Source organism: Magallana gigas, chromosome 6 (assembly GCF_963853765.1).
Source record: "Magallana gigas chromosome 6, xbMagGiga1.1, whole genome shotgun sequence".
Classification (NCBI taxonomy): Eukaryota; Metazoa; Mollusca; class Bivalvia; order Ostreida; family Ostreidae; genus Magallana; species Magallana gigas.
The window spans coordinates 28,266,300-28,287,492 of NC_088858.1; the positions used below are offsets into that span (position 1 = coordinate 28,266,300).

The 21,193-nt window shown below is 32.5% G+C and overlaps 1 protein-coding gene across 4 annotated transcripts in view; it reads left to right on the forward strand.

The window, feature by feature from the left end:
- LOC105342947 (sodium/potassium/calcium exchanger 2) overlaps positions 1 to 21,193 on the forward strand; it is a 72,064-nt gene that overhangs the window by 14,199 nt on the left and 36,672 nt on the right. For 3 of the 4 annotated variants that reach the window (XM_066086606.1, XM_066086610.1, XM_066086608.1), the window contains exon 2: positions 394 to 533. The gene's annotated coding sequence lies outside the window, so the exon portion shown is untranslated. Of the gene's footprint in view, positions 1 to 393; positions 534 to 1,667; positions 1,870 to 21,193 lie in introns of those variants that run through there. The other variant, XM_066086607.1, reaches the window with a different exon arrangement.

Here is a 21,193-nt window from a genome sequence, read left to right on the forward strand (position 1 = left end):
TTAAAGTTAAATGCATGATTACCCGGTAAAAGGACAATCACTTCTCCACCACATTAATGTCGTCCCAAAATCTAGTCTTAAAAACTGTAGTGTCTGGAATCGAATGTTAAACAATCTCTCTATAATCCTGGTTGGCAGTATAAACTTCAGAGGTTAATAGATCTCAGAACATATACAGGATTTTTGTCTGTTGATTAATGTTTTATCATTGAAGCAGGATTTCATTCCTTTTATACCCATACTTCTCCCTCCAAATGAAAAGTGATCTTTGCATGATAAGAATGGCTTTTTTCCTATGTTCTTTTGCACAGCAGCCAAAGTTCAGCAGATTAATTCTCTCCCCCTCTTCCTATTGTAATGCAACATTTTAACATAAAAAGATCAACATTGCAGGTTCATTTTCATCATCGGAACATTACTGCTTGCTTGATTAAAGCGATGCTGGGACAATCAAGGAAATTGGCTACTTTATGGCTTCTCCTATACAAGGGCTGCAGTCCAGCCGGAGTCAGTTAAACAAGGAATAAGTCAAGGTAGGATCTATATATAATTATATAGTTCTTCTACTGATTGGAGGTGGGTACTGTGTATATCTCGAAAATGAAAACAGTGATGTTTTATCAAAAATAATTTTTATCCCCTGTTCTGGGATGGGGAGAGGATGTTGATGGATGAAATATATAGTAATTAGCTGGCAAATGTACTTTGGACATCTTGAGCATGAGCCATGAACGATATCTTAGAATTTGTTCAAATCAGTCATAGTCAGAATTGATTTTCAAAATTCTAACTTGTGGTAAACATTTTCATGTTTTGTCACACCTGAGAATTGTTATTCATCATCATGATTTTATGAGGTATATTAACAAATGGTTTTGTCTGTGTTACATGTATTAATTAATGCCTTGGTTAAATGAAATCTGAATCTATATACAGTTATTAAAAAGCTTATGTTTATACAGATGTGGACCTATTTAGACATTTAATTAATTTTGATAAACAAAGGGATTAAGATTGTTATGTCACTAATCTCAAAATTTCTTTAGGATATTTATATTTGATTTGATTTGTAATATGTTTCTAAGACCTGAGAATAATACCCTGAATTATTTGGTTTATGGCTCCACTGAGACCAGCCTTCACAATACCCAATCTAACCAGGAGAATACATCCCGAGAGATTTTCACACAAGTGTCTTGAGAAATGATTTAAAGTCATTCAAGGTTGAGTTTTCTTTCATTTAAAGAGCAATAGTCATTGAATATATTTTAAATTCATTGCAACACGCTGCATCTATGGATTATCCTCCAGCTTTTCAATAATATTGGTTTTATATTTGACTCGAACCAATAAGCTATTGTAGATTTCAAGCATATATGACCAACTTAATATTCATAGTTTAGAATTGTTTGAAAGTATTTGGAACTGTCCTAGGTTACGCATCCTTTCAATTTCTGCTGCTTGTAAAGCATGGCAATATTAATTTATTTTGTCTATAAATATATGGGTATACAATGCATGAATGCAATGCAATGAATTTCAACATGCAGTTTACAATATATTTTGAAATACACACAGTGCTTAAAGTAGATCAATGTACTTTCATGACGTCAAATCGGGTATTGCAAAAATAGACGTAGTCAAGAGCTATTGTTTGCCTGGATGTTAAAATTAAATAGCAAAGGCTCAACGACTACATTGTTGGAGCTAGATTAAAAAATTAAATACCCCCAACTTAATTCTGCACATGTAGAAATACTTATTAGAATTGCCATGTTCCCTCAGTGATTTTCAGGCGACTGTGCTTTAATGGAAAGGAGATTTCGATTCTTTGCTAAAAGGATAATTATCTCTGCAGTGAATAATCAGGTAACAGATATTATTTTTATATTGATTTATTAGAGAAGCTTAATCTGCGATGATGCATTTGAACAGTATTAAGGTGGCAAGATTGAAAAATTGATAGGCCTACAGCTACAGGACCTGGCTTACATAGAAACCAGCAGTCCTCACCAATAAGACAAGATCCATTTGGACAATGCTGATTCACTCTTATATCCCCTCATGCATGGCTATATCAGCATGAAAAAGGGTCAATGTAGTTTGATTAAACTATATCACTGTTTGAAAAATACCAGGACAAGCATTATTAATTATTGGACTATTCTCGATCACCTGCCAAGACATGAGAATTTCATTTACAAAATGATGTACTTCTGTGGATTAATAAGATGAATTATCATTATATATGAAAACAACCTACAATGTTTAAAAGTGAAAGAGTAAGGGTCAATGTAATTCATAAGTAAACAATATTGATACTACACTGAAGTCTGAAGTGTGTCAAATGTAAAACTAAAGTTATTTAGTGATTTAACTTTTTTTAAAGGATGACTGCACTAAGCGCCAGGTTTAGGACCCTTCTTCAGTCACTTCTGTTGCGTTATTTCTTAACCTAATATCACTTTTGTTTAATTTTTTTAAGGTGGTATGGGACATCTGTCGTTATTAATGTGTAATAAAGTACTATATATATAATTGAAAAACTTTCACCGGTTTAGAATTTTCAAATTTTACAATATTTAACCAAAAAATAGATTTTAAAAATATTTGTAAAGGTAAAAATGGTAAAACCCCCAGCGGGATTCGAACTCATGACTTACAAGTTTGTAGTAAACCCTCTAACCCACTGCGCTACAGTAAGGTGACCATTTTTGGAATGAAACTACTTATATAATTACACTTTATTGTTTATTTCGATTAACAATACGTCACAACATGGAAGTGTCCAATACCACCTTAATAGTCTAGTCAATTTCCAATTATAAGATTTGAGACTGTGATACATTAAGCTCATTCTATGTTCTTCTCTTTACAACTTTTGAGAAAAGGAGAAATTTTCGCTTATATGCCCTTGATCAAACATAAGATTGAAATTAATATTCATAAGAGCTGACATTAACAAAATGGTTCTAAAATTAGACTAGCATGAATAACAATACCATGTATAAAATTTTTGTGATCACTCTTTCACCATAACCCTATCTATTATATATGGTACAAGTATAACTATTTACTATCGTTTCAAAAAATAGACCATGCCCATCTTAGTACAAAAGACTTTAAATCAATGCTAAATGACAACTTAACATGTTCGAAAACATTGTCCTAGTTAGCACATAACATGCCACCTTACACGTCATGTGATAAAATTTTGTATTCACAAAGTTACCTGAGGTGAGAAATCATATGGTGAATTATAATATTCAACATGAATCAGCCCTTGGTTACAACAGGGAAAGTGAAAGTAAGAAGAAGCAGTTTTTAGCTCACCTGAGCTATAAGCTCAATTGAGCTATTCTGATCACATTTTGTCTGTCGTCTGTCTGTTTGTCTGTCCGTCTGTCTGTAAACTTTTCACATTTTCAACATCTTCTCAAGAACCACTGGACCAATTTCAACCAAACTTGGCACAAAGCGTTTTTAGCCTAAGTTTTGAAAATTAAGGACCTAAAAAAAATTCTTCTTATGAACCATAAGACCAGGAAAGCTGAAACTTGTGTAAAAGCATCCTCAGGTAATGTAGATACAAAGTTGTAAAAATCATGACCCCCGATTGTAGGGTGGGGCCACAATGGGGGAACAAAGTTTTACATAGGAATATATAGAGTAAATCTTTAAAAATCTTCTTCTCAGAAACTAATCAGCTAGGAAAGCTGACACTTGTGGAAGAATCCTCAGGTAGTGTAGATTCAAAGTTGTGAAAATCATGGCCCCCGGGGGTAGGGTGGGGCCACAATGGGGTGTCGAAGTTTAACATAGTAATATATAGAGTAAATCTTTAAAAATCTTCTCAGAAACTAATCAGCCAGCAAAGCTGAAACTTGTGTGGAAGTATCCTCAGGTAGTGTAAATTCAAAGTTGTGAAAGTCGTGGCCCCCGGTGGTAGGGTGGGGCCACAATGGGGTGTCAAAGTTTAACATATGAATATATAGAGTAAATCTTTAAAAGTCTTCTTCTCAGAAACTAATCAGCCAGGAAAGCTGAAACTTGTGTGAAAGCATCATCAGGTAGTGTAGATTCAAAGTTGTGAAAATCATGATCCCCAGGGGTAGGGTTGGGCCACAATGGGGGGTCTAATTTTAACAGAGGAATATATAGGGTAAATCTTTAAAAATCTTCTTCTCAGAAACTAATCAGCCAGAAAAGGGACTAATGATTATAAACATAAGAATATCCAGGGGGAAAATGGATTTTATTTATACAGGATCTACATGTATTATTACATGTATTACATGTACATTGTCCAGAGAGTTTGTATTATGACTCCATTAAGCTGATTTTATCATACCTATTGTTCCTCAGGTGAGCGATGTGGCCCAACAGCCTCTTGTTTCTCATTTAAACCATGAGCACATGTTTTTCTATAAATCTCCCTTTGACATAACTTTGATAATGCAAATATATAACTACTGTTAAACATAGAACAATAGACAAACATGCGCTGACTATGTATGAAGTCAGTGGGGTAGGATGAGGTCACGATGGGGTCACAATGGGGGGGGGGGGGGGGGGACAAATTTGTACATCGGAGTGTATAAAGAAAAAACTTAAAATCTTCTTAATGACCATTTGCCTAGAAAAGCTGTAACTTAGGTGAAAGCAACTTCAGATAGTGTGGATTCAAGTTCGTTAAAATCAAAATTTTGAGTAGTAGGGTGGGGGGATAGACTTTTTAGGTCACCTGAGTTTACTATCCGTTTTTGTCCGTCGTCGTGTGACATGCTTCGTGCGTTAACAATTTTACATTTTTAACTTCTTCTTAAAAACTACAAAGCTGATTGTTACCACTTTTGGTGTGAGGGATCTCTATGGTAAGAGGAATCTAAATTGTGAAATTCATGGCTCTACCACCCCCGGGGCGCCACATGAGCTCGAGGGCCCAAATATGCAAAAGAAAGCCAAATTTTCAAAAATCGTCTTCTCTACTCCCACACATTTGAGGAAAAAAACCTGGTTGCATAGTTATGATGTCCATGAAGCCCTCTACCTAAATTGTGAAATTCATGACCCTTGGGTCAGGGGTTCAGGCTCTAGGGTAGGGCCAATATGGCCATATAGTCAAATTGTATTAAATATTAGAGAATATTTATCTCTACTCCCATACATATTTGTTAAAAACTAAATGCATGATTATGATGTCCATGAGGCCCTCTACTAAATTTGTGAAATTCATGACCCCTGGGTCAGAGGTTCAGATTTTAGGGTGGGGCCAATATGGCCATATAGTAAAAATGTATTAAATCTTAGAAATCTTCCTCTCTACTCTCATATATATTTGTTAAAAACTAAATGCCTGGTTATAATGTCCATGAGGCCTTCTACCAAAATTGTGAAATTCATGACTCCTTTGTTAGAGGTTCAGGCTCTATGGTGGGGCTAATGTGGCCATATAGTAAAAAAAAAAAAAAAAAAAAATTTAAATCGTAGAAAATCTTCTTCTCTACTCCCACACATGTGGGCTAAAACTGAATACATGGTTATGATGTCCACTAACTCCTCTACCTAAATTGTGAAATTCATGGCCCCTGGGTCAGGGGTTCAGGACATGAGGGGGGGGGGGGGGCAATAAGGCAATATAGTGTTAATACATATAATGTTTAAAAATTTTCTTCTCTATTTCTACACATCTGTTTAAAAAAACTGACTTATAATTATGTTTACCAGGAAGTCCTCTACTGAAATTTTAATTTTCATGTCCCCGTAGAGTACGGGTTTTGACTCTAGGGCAGCTAGAGCCAAAATGGATGTATAGGTGTTAATACATATAATGTTAAAAAATTATCTTCTTTACTCCCACACACCTGAAAGGAAAACTGAATTCATGATTTTGTAGACCAGATCTTTAAGTTTTTTGCCAAAATTATAGATTTCACAGTTCTTTTTGAAAGATTTCAGGCAGGGAGGTGGTCGTCATTACAAATTTATAATTTTTCTACTCCAGAATGAAACCTAATTAATTAATAAATGCATATATGAGACTCTTCGACAAGTTTGTGTATTGGTTATTTGCTACTCAGGTGACCGTTAAGGCCAGTTGGCCTCTTGTTAAAACATTATTAAATATCCTGCAGTCATTTAGTGCACAATTTTTAAAATTCTACCAGTACCCAACTTTTTATTTTACCTCGTATGAATAGTTGTTTTCATTGTTTTCAATGTAACAGAATTTAATCCAGAGGGTTACCATAATTGGTTAAATTAGTTTTGATGCTTTAGTATTAACTATTGAATTATACATGCATTATCTTAAACATTAAAGTAGATTTATAAATAGATGGAACCCCCCCCCCCCCCCTCCCTAAAAAAGCAAAATAATAATTACATATACTCACAGAAATGGTTAGTTTTAATTATAATATGATACGTTGATTAAAAATCAGATAGCATTTAAAAAGTCAAAATTCTCAGTGTCCATCTTCCTGAATCATGACTGTGCTTACTTGTAGTCATGGTAACAAGGAAGACGAAGAAATATTGATTTTAAAGTTGAATTACAGACAATTAACATAGATAAATTTATTCATCTAGCAGGTATGTAGCCTTAGAGATTCAGAGGAGGCAGTGACAAACTCAATTCATATTCAAGGATTGTTTTTCCCATTATAATAAATCCTTTAGGAAAATCAATTTTTTCTGTAACAATGAATATTGGCTTGATTTTATAGATATGATCTAGGGGAAATATCAGTAGGCCTATAGAGAAAAAGTGGCATTGTGTATCTATTCAATTGCAGACTGAAGTGAAATATGTACATTTCTAAATTTTTACATTAAGTAAATATAGATTTAATACAAATATTTAAAACTACCAGTACCCATCAGACCCAACCTAACACCAAGGTAAACCCTAACTAAACCCCAGGTTTACTTTCGGGGTTTACTTGGGCTGGGTTTACTCTGAGTCATATGGCATTACACTCAGTGGTTTGGGGCGTTAGGCCAGTAACCGATAGATCGCTTGTTCAAACCCTGCTGTGGTAACATGATGTTATGTGTTGTGTACCTAGACAAGGCACTTAATGTACATTGTCTCAGTCCACCCAGCTGAAATTGGGTACCAACCAACGCCGGGGGTTAACCTGCGATGGACTGGTGTCCCATCCAGGGGGAGTCAAGGACTATCATCCCCTTAGCACTATGGAAACTAGGATGAGCGCCGACCCTATGTGTCTTCATGGCACGGAGATGCTTTAACTAACTAACTAAACTAACTTACTCTGGATCTGCTTTTTACAAATTTGCATCCACTTGGGAGTTACTGTGGGTTAACTCGCCAGTCGGGGTTTAATTTGGTTTACTCTGGATTTGCTTTTGGGGTCAACTGAAGTGTAGAGCAGACCTATCTTTTATCATGTCTTGCTGCCTGTAATATCTGTCCTTTGTATATTCCAAATACATGCAGGGTCTGATTTTAGGGGTATACTTCTGACTGGTGTTTACTCTCTGTGTCCACTCTAGGTTTACTTTGGTTTTACTCTGGGTTCACTCTAGAAAACCCAGGGTTATAACCTTGAAAGTAAACCTAGGGTTTAGTTTGGGTTTACTTTCTGTTAGGTTGGGTCTGATCGGTACTGTTTGTATTATGGTGTATTATGATTGAATCAGTAACTACTTCCGTAATTTTTTTTTTTTAATTTAGTTAAATATACCCATAATGAAAATTCAAGTTTTGAAAAAGGCAAACAAGACTTTAATAAAGAAAAAAGGAGAAAATCAAAAATTCCCATAATTGATCTACAAATGTAGTGTCATATGTTAGATTTCTTCGGTTTTTTGGATTTAAAGTAGATCCAGTGTTCTGTGACGTCACACTTTTTTGTAAAACTTTGAATTCTTTAAAAATTGTGCAAGATAGTTTTATTTATTTCATGTGAATATAATCACATGGATGTAATTAGAATTATTGGTAGGTTAAAGATATTTTCGCACTTAATTTTATACTAAATTTCCAAATTTTTATATATTTTATCTATGCAAAGGGGAAATAACTCTTTTTCTGACTCTTCTCTCAGTTGTATGTCTAAATGCTATAGTTTTTCTTATTCCAACGATTAATTTTAAAATATTTTTGTAATTTTAGTTTTCTGATAAAGTTGACATTAAAATTAAACAAGAAAAACAAATTTCTGCCCACAAGATTTTACTTTTAACAGAAAAAAAATACATTTTTCTAATGCTAAAATATGCTTTAGTTTATGTTTACCTGGCATCTCAAAAAGTGTGATGACATGTATATTTTTTCTAACAATTGATGACATTTAAGTCTATTAAGTCGAAATCAGTTCGGTTTTTCAACTTTCCTCAGAGAATTTTACGAGTATGGAGCTACCTTAATTGAAATTGAAATAATATGCTTAAACATATGACATGGTATATGCATACAAACGTCTCTGTTATGATTATAAAAAATACAGTAAAACTCAGTTATAGTGAAGTTCTAGGGATCAATGGATTTACTTCGTTATATTTATATTGATTTCATTATATCCCTTTAACAAATTCATAATAATAACTGTAGCAAATTCGCTATATACATGTTTTCATTCACCAGACTACAATTTTTGCTAATTGGGGCTTAGAATGGAAGTACTATGAAAACTATTATGGTAGTTCAAACTATTTTAATTGTAAAGAATTTTTTTATAAAATTGTTAAAATTTTGTCATTTTTCACCTCTACTGGACTCAAAATTAGTTCGCTATATCCGTACATTCTTGTATCCGTACATACAAATAATATTATATAACCCCAAAGTTTTGCAAAGATTTGATAAGAATTTTACCGGGCATTCGAAATAAACTTCGCTATATATGAGATTTAGTTATATCGGTGTTCCTACCAAACGAGTTTTACCTTACGTAATGATAAAGATGGCTGCCTAAACATGTGAATCATCTATGATGGTATTGACTCAAATATGCTATATGTTCTCATAGTGTGAAATAAATATATGATTCCTACCATAAATTGCATTAAAACCCAGAAAAAGTACTCGTGGATTTTCCTTTTTTATTCTGGATTGCATTTTGTTTTTATACATTGTATTCGAATACAGTTCTAGTCTCTTCAGCCCTGGATCATATTTTATATTAAGCTCTTTAAGGTCAAGATCTAGTAAATGTAAGGTGCCTACAGGTTTATGAAATTCAGGATATAAATTCTTTTAATGATGCTTCATATTTATTACTTTATTTGATAGGGTGTACCGGGGCTTAAATTTTTGGAAAAAACAATGAAAAATCATGTTTTAAACAATCGTTTTCTATGCAATATGAAGGATAAAAGTAACAAATCTCGGAGTTTTGTCCATTTTTGACCAATGAAATATATCTAGAATGCCTACCGTCTCTCCAAAAACGGCATTATACAAGCTCTTGACCTCCTCTTTAAAATGATGTCAAATAGAATATAGGTACCGGAATTACTTATCCCGTGATTAAATATAGAATGTCAAAATATTGTTTTATTTTACACACAATTCTTTAAAAGCCGTAAAATACGGGAAAAAAATTCATCAAATCAATTATGACGTCATAATAGTTCTAGCACCAAAAAGACTGTCTGGAATCATTTAATAGATCTTGACCTTAAAGACTGAGAAAATAAGCACCGCCTTCAAATTTACTTGGTCAGTGTGCCCCTGACAATCAACTGAATTGAGGCCCCAGGTTACCTACCTACCTAGTCCTTGCTATGCCCAGGGGCACATAGGGCAAGGACTAGACTCCTCCACTTGTCTCTGTCTTGAGCCACCTTCTCAAGTTCTCCCCAGATTGGGTGTTAAAAAATGATTGACATTCATTTACTTGTCCTGTGTAAACCATGTCTATTGCTCGCGACTATCATGCAACTCTTGTCTTTTGATGGATACCGTGACGATGAAATATAATCAAAAGAAACTACTGTTGACAGCGATTAAATTAAATTAAATTTTCTGCTCTTGAAAATTGTGAAAGATTTGAATTAAAAATTTACTCGAACTCCATTTATTTACCACACTGAAACGCGCTGATCACCTGCAGTCTGTCAAAATCATGTGGCGCCAATCATCTATGAGAACTTTCTTTTATTAATAAAGATGTTTGTAAATAATTGAGAATACAGAATTAAATTAAATCAATTATTTGGTCCACGATTTATAACTTTAATTATCATATTTCTATGAGAATTTTCACGAGCCGAAACCGGAAAAGAAACAAGTACAGACAACTCTAGAACATGTGCAGCAGGTAGAATTATGTGTACTTTAGCAACTGATCGGAGAAGTAATACAAACGTATATTGTATAAATGTTGCATTAGTATTTGAGTAGGTACGCTGATAACATATTGCATTAAACATTGCGATAAACTCTCACTGGATCTTGTCAGAAACTTGTTTAACCAAACGAAAGATTTTGGCCATGTCGCACGCGGTTATTTCATGCTTTTATATTCATCTCAACGATCGACCATTTGCTTTTCCAAGTACATATTATAAATACAATATTTTTCTAGATCTTGAAAAATCTCTGTTGAAAGCATTTTAACACCCCGTGTTTATAGACATGTATACACAAGCAAATGTGTTTCCCTCGGGGCTTCACACCTTTATTGATATAGGCTCCACCCCCACCTGAACTTACCTGAGGTAAACCACCCGGTTAAAAAACTTGGCCTTTAATACTGTTACACATAGACAGTTAGGGAAGCCTAAAGATAGAGATAATCAAAAGCAGAAATAAACATTGGATTTTGCTCATAGAAGAAAGTGAATATTCAAGTGCAAGATTAACTCATTTCCTCAATTAATGGTTGTTGAATTCTTAAATGATATTGAATATATACCAGTGTATGTATTTAAGCTACAAAAGACATAGAAATATTTTTTGAAGCAATGAACCCATATTTTCTTGAAAGCCACTAGCTCCTCCATTAAGATATAAATATATCTAAGTAAACATTTCTTGAAACATGAAGATGAAGCAAAAAAAATAAAAAAAGGAGATGGCATCAATTAGACCTGAATGATAGCTGGATAAATTATGTGTATACTATATCATAATCAAAATATTTTCCAGAGACTTCAATGATGTCATTGACTCCACTTAGTAGGATTTGCAAGTGACATTCACAACCTCAGATTTGTGTGATTTTCTCGTCTACCTAGAACCAATAAGACCATGTGATTTTATTCCATAATATAACACCTGCTGTTGTGAAAAACTAAATGTATAATTATGACGTCCATGAAGCCCTCAACCAAAATTGTGAAATTCATGACTCCTGTGTCAGAGGTTCAGGCTCTAGGGTGGGGCCAATATGGTCATATTGTAAAAATGTAATATTAAATCTTAAAAAACTCCTTCTTTACTCCCAAACATGTGGGCAAAAAACTGAATACATGGTTATGACGTCCACTAACTTCTCTACATAAATTGTGAAATTCATGGCCCCTGGGTCAGGGGCAATATGGCAATATAGTGTTAATGCATTTAATATTTTAAAATCTTCTTCTCTATTCTCACACATCTGTATTAAAAACTGACTTAATAATTACCGTATAATGGGTAATTTTTACTGCCGTGATTTTCACGAATTTGTCATAAAATAGGGTGATTTGAATTTTTAGGCGTAATTTTTTTATGAATTGGACATGTCTGTAAAAATTAAAATCATCTGTGTTAAAGGGGGGAAAATTTCACTGTGACTTTGTTACAGTTGACACACATGTACAAATCAGAAAATTGTTTTTCTGTTAACGATTCTTTATATTTATGATTGTGTTTATACATTTACCTTTATTTCATCTGTGATATACACTTTACTTATTCCTATTTATCTGGGTATCATCATTGATGTACACCATGTGCTTGTCTCAGTTCGATTTACCTGGAAAAAAAGAAAGACAACTCCATTTCAAAAAAATTTTCTCTCCCTTTTTTTTCTCTCCCAACCAAAAAAGACATCTAGCTACTAACGTGGCATTATACATAGTTTTAAAAAATACTCAAGACTGAATAGAAAGATCTGAACTGTTATCACAAAGTGACCAAAAACGCTCAAATATACCTACATATACAGCCATAAGGGACTGAGCTGAAGGTAATGAACATTAATCTCATACGTACAATGTAGAAAATTTAAGTGCGGTGTTTTTTTTACTTGTCTGAAAATTTACGCATTTAATTTTTACGGAATTATAAAACTTGTAAAAATTAGCAGCACGTAAAAAATACCCGATATACGGTATGTTCACCGGTAAGTCCTCTACTAAAAATTTTTAATTTCATGTCCTCTGGAGTATGGGTTTTGACTCTAGGGCAGGGCCAAAACGGATGTTTAGGTGTTAATGCGTATAATGTTTAAAAATTATCTTCTTTACTCCCTTACACCTGAAAGGAAAATTGAATTCATGATTTTGTAGACCAGATCTTTAAGTTTTTCACCAAAATTATAGGTTTCAAAGTTCTTTTTGCAAGATTCTAGGCAAGGAGGTGGTCGTCATTACAAATTTATAAATTTTCTACTCTAGAATGAAACCCAATTAAATGAATATATGAGACTCCTCGACATGTTTATGTATGGGTTATATGCTTCTCAGGTGACCGTTAAGGCTTGTTGGCCTCTTGTATTTATACAGGATCAACATGTAATATACCACATTGTCCACAAATTTTTTTATTTTGACTCCATTAAGCTGATTTTATAATGCGTATTGTTGCTCAGGTGAGCAATGTGGCCCATGGGCCTCTTGTTTTAGTTCTTTTTGAAAATGACCATTTATGATTATCCATTTGCTTAACCTTGACATTTTTAAATGGGATTGACATTCCAAGGGACGTCATAAATTGTGTTTTGCAATTCATTATATTTCCTTATAGCAAGCTGTGAGAAAAGGAAGTCAAAGATGGAATAATTTCCTGTGATTCCAGAGATATTTAGCAAATAGTAGAGCTTCCAGGAGAGCATAAAATACCTTCATTAAGCCCACCTGTTTCCTACCATGCTGAAAAGGCATTCATAATTCATTTGAATGATTTCCATGTGTTTATATTTTATATGTCTTCTAAAATATTGATTTGAACATTATTGATTCTAGTCTAACAATTGGCTGCAACTGAATTTCACTGCACATCTTAATGATCCTGAAATAAGAAATATAATATTTGTATGATTTGTTTCGTTTAAAGAGAAATGAACACAAATATTGTGTAAAATGCATAAACAGTGGTCAATGTCTTCAATACTACACTGTATGTATATATATCACAGATCGGTATAGAAATTCCAATTCCTATCTCTCAAAACTTCAAGTCTTTTGATATCTCATAATTTTATTTACATAATTATGAGCCCCTTTCCATTTGAGATAATAATTTGACTTCTGGTATATGTGGCAAACTGAGTCCTAAGGTGGACAGGTATGGGATACAGAGAATTATAATGTGGATGAATCATATTCATATTTTAAGTTGCAGTTTTAAAATTTGTACAATTGCATTTTAACAATCTTTTAAAATTATAAACTCTAAAACTTTTACATAATTATGAGCCCCTTTCCATTTGAGATAATAATTTGACTTCTGGTATATGTGGCAAACTGAGTCCTAAGGTGGACAGGTATGGGATACAGAGAATTATAATGTGGAGTGAATCATATTCATATTTTACATTGCAGTTTTAAAATTTGTACAATTGCATTTTAACAATCTTTTAAAATTATAAACTCTTAAACTGATCTACCCTTTTGGTTTTAAAGTAATGACTTACTGATCAAATACTGAAGCTCTTATCAATAATGTCAATCTGTTTGACGATGAGATTGTTGAAAATAAACATAGGACACATGTATAAAGATACATGTATAAGTAAAGACAGAAAATTAATTACCTCCAGCTAAATGGTACTTCTTTGGATGAACAGGTAGATGAGTGTAATGGGACAACTTTTTATTTATTGGTAAGCTAGTGCTGGACCTTTTATATTTTAATTAAGATTAAAGTTTGTATTCTACTGTGGTGCATTTTCTTTGTCAACTACTGTGTTGCCTCATACAAGTGCTATTCATTGGCTTAGTCTAACCAAGAGTACCAGGGTTCAATTAAATTGTCAACCAAGGTTATTCTTTTAAAGTACAGGTCTCCAATGCAGACTGTGATTTTCCTGCGTATTTAAAAACGGACCTCACAATGGCTTTGAAAGGTTTGATCATTTGAGAAAAACTTAGTATTGCAGTGTACTGTATTTAAAGTTTTGTTTGAAGAGAGAGCTAATCAAAAATATAAACAATAGTGAAAAAGTAAAGGTTAACGATCTCCAATCCTCAGCCATGTTTGATATCTCTAAATTATCTGGAATTTTTTTGTTCATACCATAAAATATGCGGTTTATGTAGACAAATTTAATTAGTCTTGTAGTGTTAATATTGCGCAAAGCCATTCAACGAACTGCTTGGCTTAGTGGCTCCACAGAGACCTACAACCTAAAGGTAAAGATGTTTGAGTCATCGATGCACTGGGATAGCTGTTTTTTTTCCTAATTTGAACTCAACTTGCATACGTTTATTCCAATATATTCATCATGCCCAGAATTGCATTAACTTCATTAATGCATGGATACCATCAAAAAATTTTCTTTTTATTTTATTTATAAAGTTTCAAGGATGAATAACATTTTTATGATGAGAAAAATACTTTGAGGCTGAGGATCTGAGAACCTTAAATTGGGGAAAGGGGAAGGGGTGGAAATTCGGACCTTAATTGACTGTTGAAAAATCACTGCCAGAGGTTCTGTATAAGCTGTCCTTTATTTTCTTACTTCTGTACATTTTTGTGTCCAAGAGTTTTCATTTTAGCAGAATCTTAAAGGGGCTTGGACACGAATTGAGATCAAAAATTTTATTTTTATTTATTATGTATAAAATGGTTTAGTGGTGCATTTTAAATGATTGACCAAAATATTGAATGTTAAAGTCCAGTTACAATCGAGATACAGAGGAATATAAACAAAGCTCAAGTTTAATGGTTGTTTACAAAAAATGTAATGTAGAGAATTACCATTTTTTAGAGAAAATGACTTATATAAAACAATTTAAATTTATTCAATCTCTTCATAAATACTATTATCAACAAACGAAAATTATTTTTTATTGAAACTTACACCAATACAACACATATTATGTAAACAATGACGATATTAGAGCTTTGTTCACAAACAAAAAATTATAAAATTTGTATCTTGCTTATAACTTGATATTTGACTTTCAAATTTTGACATAGCATTATAAACTTCAATATTTATCATTATAAACATTGAAAATGGAAAAATAAAATTTGAAAATTTTAAGTCAAATCATATCTAAGTCCCTTTAACTATTGAATTTATTCCTTTAACAATGCAGAAATAGGGAGCATGGAAATCTATTTACTAGAGAACCTCCAGAAAATTATTGCAGTACTTAAACCATTATCAATTACCAGGTATTGTCGAGTCATCCTACATACAAATTATCACTCTCACATCATAGAGGTGGAAACTAACCTGAGGAAGCTTAGTATACAACTAATCACTATGACAGAATTTAAAGAGAAATCTATATTTAATTTGAACACTGTCAGGTTTTAAAATGAAAATTAAAAAATGACATGATTTATTTCTAATCATTGCATAAATTGAAAATTAAAGCAAGATGGTATTTTTAAATTTTGTTTGATGAAAATGTGTATTGATTTTCCAAAGACTAGATTGATTAAAGTTTATTGCCCCACAAATGATTTCCGTGGAAATATGACTTGAAAGAGTTGTATTATTAATAAGATGCATATTATTAATAAGTTTTCCACTCTTGTTTTACTGACCTTGACCTTAGTATCCTCAGCTGATGCTGTCAACCCTGTATATAATTTTTATCCAACGACTTCATGTTTTTTATCTCTGAGCCTTGGCAAGGATATAGAAAACACGCAATGGGTTCGATAAAAATCATTACCATCGCAAATCATGAGAGATTTTTTTGTCTTTTATCGCCGTCTTTTATAAGGCGCCAACAACTTGATGCATGGAAAAAAGTTTCTTGAAGATTTCATTTTCTTACATATTTTAATCAATTTATGAATAAATATGAAACAGCATTAAATGCTTCACATTTCTAATTCTACACTTTCAACTGAATTATTTTCTTACTTTTTCATTCTACGTCAATCATCCTCTTAAGCTACATAATGTTTAATTATGATGTCATGTGGCGTAAGAACAGTGTTATATCAAAATTTATTACATGAGTCATATCCAATGCTTATTTAATAGATAAACATGTGATAAATTTACAATATTGAATGTTTATTCGCAAAATAATTTGCATTATATAATTAGCATACATGTAGACTAAGTATATATATTTGAAAAGCTAAATGAATTACTGGTATTATTTAGCAACAAAAATAAGTTGAATTGACTTTGGCAGAAATATCATTTCTGCTTGTGGTTTTGTGTATACATGTATATAGCTGATTTAGGACTAATTACATGTAGGTACTTTCTTATTATGGACTATAATATGATTTAAGACAGTATTAATCATCAAAAGGGGGATATCTTGAAATAATGCTTTCCACTATACCAGTAATCATTGAGAGGGGAAATGAAACAAACAGCACTGGTAAATAGTATGATGCTCTGAGTCTTATAAATTCTATAACAATGTCATTAAATTTCACAACTTGGGAATGTTCTTTCTAGATAACTATTTTTTTTCTCAGTAGATCTATAGATAACTTATTTCAAATTCTGGATCAGCTAAATGACAGTAAAAAACTTAGAAAAAACCTCAAAGAACAAAATTTTTGTGGAATTTTACTGGAACATGTAATATGAGGACAGTTATCTAGATAAATGCTAGAAAACTTTTTCTTTATATGGAAGATCAAAATAGACACATTTCAACATGTTTAAATGGTCTAATCTATGATATAATAAGTATGTACTAATTACAAGTAGAATCATCTTTCTAGAATTCCCACTTGGCATCTTGCAAATTAAGGTATTGTTTTCTTTACAAGCAAACTAAGTCTCAAAGTGTTGTATCTTAGGTATAAGACCTTTAAAGTTTGAGTTGTGATGAAAATAAAAGACCTTAGTGTGTTTACAAAAGTTCATGTAAAAGGTCAGAAACAAATACCCAAGTCTGTGAAAACAATACATATAACTGTTATTCAACAAATAATAATGAAACTGCATTGGATTCAGGATTGCTTACATTGTTTACATTTTGAATGTTAAAGTGAAAACTCCAGTTTTAGATCTGAAATGATTGTTTTAAACGTTAGAAACTGTTTATTTATGTTAAAATGAAAAAGAATTTTAAGATAGACAAATCAGCTTGAAAATGATTTCTACTGGTGTATTGAACCTATAAGTAAACAAAAACAGGGCACGAGCCTTGTTTACATGACAAAGAATTGTGAGCCTTGGATCTGGCTCAAAACTCTACGCCTGACTCTCAAATTTCACATGATCATTAGAAATATATTCCTAAAGCATCGTAAATAATAAAAACATTAAAACTGAATTTGACCAAAATCGTGACCATGCCCCTTTAGGGCTGTGGATATTTTTATAATATATTGAGCTCTGCATGTACATGAAAATATGCAAATTTTAAAGCTAAATGTATTGATTTTTCTGTACCAAATTATAGTTTATATAGCTTAAAAAATGATTTCAAAAAATTAATGGTATAGATCTGTTGGGTAATTTGATGACCACATTGAGCACTGCAGCCTCTTTCATATATCAAAATTAAAAAAGTATTTTCAGTACCATAGATATGCACAGTGTTCTCTTCAGTCATATTTCATCCATTTTAAAAGAGGTTAAGACTAATAAAGACAAACCAAGGAACCTTCAGAGGTTGAATAGAGAATATTTCATCGGCATGGTAACTCCGAAATAAGATGATGTCACTAGAATGTGTTGCTTTCTAATTGCATTTGAATATTTCTTTGATGCAGATATTTGTGTTGCTGGCATGGGTTTTTAATTTTAACAGAAATCAATTGATGTCAGCAGTAATTGGGATGCTGAGGCTTTAGTGTTCTCTGTTTTCTGTAAGGCCCAGGTTATTATAGGAAGAATGCAGGGATAAAACCTCGGCCTTAATTGCTTGCGATGTTCAACAGTTATTTTCATTTTCCACATCAAATGTAAAACTTTCGCAGACACCAAAGTTGAAAGACAATGACTATGCAAATCAGCTGATTCTATCACTGTTCGGTAATTGGCTAGAAAAATAGCAGCTTGGAGAAAGTTCCACTGTGACTGGCTCATGATCGAGATACTGAGTTAAGGGGGGTGGTAAGGGATGAGGCAAGAGAATTATATAGAGAGAGCAATTTACCTGTCAGGTGATCTACCAGTAGATAGATGAAGTTAAAGAATTATCTGTGACTTAATGATCACTATAAATAAAAATGAGATATTTAAGTGTAACATAACTTTAAAAATTCTTATTCATTAAAAGTTCACAATGTATATTTGAATAATCTGACATTGTCTGAATCATTGTGAAAAAGTAAAAAGATTGAAAGATATATTTTTTAGTCCTCTACCAGTGAAACTATAGTCTATATTTTGGTTTGTCAGTCATTCTGTCCCCACTTCATTTTCCAGAATTCTTTTTCGATATGGTGTTGTGAATTGATTTCAAACTTTCTGTCATACTTTATAGGAATAAAGTATGAATATTATAACTTTTAATCAACAGGTATTTATGTAATTAATTTTTAATTGTGACTAGCTCTTATTTTAAAAAATTGGATTACCGGTAGTTTAAGCTTTAAATAAATGAATGTGAGAATAAAAGAGAAGGCAGAACTTTTTCATGCAGATGTTACTGTACCATTCCATCCTACACAGAAATCACCCATCATGTTCAACTTGTATTACTTTTTATCCTTTGGTTTTAAAGTTATTAATTTTTAAAAAACTCTTGTATTCATAATTGTGTTGCTAGTGCTATGCCAGTGTGTATGTTTACCTTATTGTAACCAATAATGAACCCAAATGGACCCAAAGATAATGAGGAAATTAATTTTTAAATGACTTGTTTTTCATAAGGGTTAAGTCATTTTTACATAGTTTCATCTAGTTTACAGTTGACAGAAAAATAAAAGCAAGATTTTAAAATCTCCAAGATGTGCTTGTATAGTTTCCTTGTGTTTAATTAAAAATCTACAGTCCTTTAAGGTACCTAACTACACTTACACTTTTACTTTTTAAGACACTACGTCACAAGATGGCGATTTAAATGTTTTGTTGAACTGTTTATATTGTTCAGTTGTGTTGTATATCATCGTAGCTCAGTGGATAAAGTATTGGGCTTCTGAACAGCAGATCATGAGTTCAAATCCATCTGGAGCTTTTGTTCATGTTAACTGAATGAAATTTTTCATCCAAAATTGCGCATTTCTTGCCGATTAGACTTAAATACTTCTTCATTATAATGTCTATCATAATCAAGTAATTTTCTGCTGATTTGAGAAAATATTTCATGTTGTAGTGAGCCACCTTAAAGTTAAAATCTACAGTCCTTTAAACGGAAGTTATGTATAATACAAAAATTAATGTAGTATGTTAAATATTCGCAATAAAAGAGGGTAACAATCATTCTTTTAAGTGAGTATATATGGAGCTATTATCTATACTACTATATTAAAATAATAGACTCAAATTTTTGGTCTTTAATACCGAGAAATTGGAAGAATACTGTCTTTTGTTTTATATATTTTAAACATCATTGGTACTTGAAGATTACCAATTTGTTTTTATTTTTTCTCAGTTAAGCTTCGTTAATTAATAATCAACGAAAATTCCTGGAAAAATCCCGGAAATCACCTGGATTTTTTGGATTTTACAATCTTGCGCTTGCGCAATACATTCACGCTAACGGGATCTTTAGTTTATGTTTCCACAATATCACATCTGTATGAATAAACTCAGATATGATGATACAAATACAGGTAAATTTCCACTGGACTTTTGCTATATATTCTGTTCATATATATTAATGATTTCTTATGAGAGAAAGTATAAAATAACAAACATACATTTTAACTAATTACTTACTTTTGTCTTCCTGATGACAAAAAATATTTGATTACATGCAAAAAAGTTGCATTATATTTGTTAGGAGAGTGAAGATAGAATATGTTTTATCGTAAAAATGAATAATGTCCTACGGACTCAGTTTGACAAAAAAAATACGAGTACGTTCGTGAAAAGGTGTTGGATTCTTCCATTCTATGAATTCAATTTTTTAGTTGAAAGGTATTTGCAGTCTCAGAAAGGTTTGTTGTGATGAATATGACTGTTATTTTCAAGGCAACTTCATTAACTTTCTCCAAAATCATTCCGGAGCGATTCTGCAATTTTCTGCTACATTACGAGTATAAGGGAGGCATTCTAACTGTGGTGAGGGCCTTTCCCGAGACACAGTTAGATTATTCAAACTAAGGAAAGTGTAGTGAAATTAATAGCATTATTGTAGGCTTATAGCTTTGTTATGTAAATGTCAATAATAAGGTGTGTTGATGTACCTATTTCGTAAATGTCCGATATGCAATGTCAACCCGTGCACGCACGGGTCAAAGTCTAGTATCATAGATAATGTTAGATCCAAGTTTGTTTGTGTATAGTTTCATGAAATATGACTATAGATAAAGTCATAGGTAGCACTTTCCATTATATTTTGAAGAAAATTTTTATACCCCCGCTCCGAAGGAGAGGGGGTATACTGTTTTACCCTTGTGTGTCTGTCTGTCTGTCTGTCCGTCTGTCTGCCCATCTGTCTGTCTGTGTCCGTCCATAACAAAAATTTCTGTCGCATTTATCTCAGCAACTATTTATCGCAGATGCTTGAAATTTTAACACAGTGTTTGTTAAGGCATGCCATATCGTGGGATGTATTTTTGTACCAATCGGACGTCAACTTCCTGTTAAATGACGACTTTGCTTATTTTTTAACCAAAATTTTCACACAAATTTTCGTCAAAGATTTCTCAGCAACTGTTTATCACAGATGCGTGAAATTTTTACACAGTATTTGTATAGGCATGCCATATTGTGGGATATATTTTTGTACCAATCAGACGTCA